Source organism: Aplysia californica, unplaced genomic scaffold (genome assembly GCF_000002075.1).
Source record: "Aplysia californica isolate F4 #8 unplaced genomic scaffold, AplCal3.0 scaffold00607, whole genome shotgun sequence".
Taxonomy (NCBI): domain Eukaryota; kingdom Metazoa; phylum Mollusca; class Gastropoda; order Aplysiida; family Aplysiidae; genus Aplysia; species Aplysia californica.
The window spans coordinates 215,703-216,029 of record NW_004797877.1 but is presented as its reverse complement, the minus strand read 5'-3'; positions in this window follow the sequence as shown (position 1 = coordinate 216,029).

Here is a 327-nt window from a genome sequence, read left to right as displayed (position 1 = left end):
ATAAATGGATATTTTTTTCATCCAAATAAAGACAAGGAACAAGCTTTAAGATGATACAAATAACTCTACATGCCCAAAAATTGACGAGAGCCTGATTCCACCACGCTCTCACATATATAAACAAAGAATACAAAACTCTCAATAAAGGGGGTTGGCATCACAGGCCATGGTTATCTGCTTCGTAAACATTGTGGTTTGTCTGTTTGCTTGTTTAAAACAGAAGATTAGACAGTGCGCAAGCGCACGTGTGTTTGTGTGTGTGCGTGTGTGCCTATGTGTGTGTGTGTGTAATGTGTGTGAGTGAGTGTGTGTGTGTGTGTGTGTGTG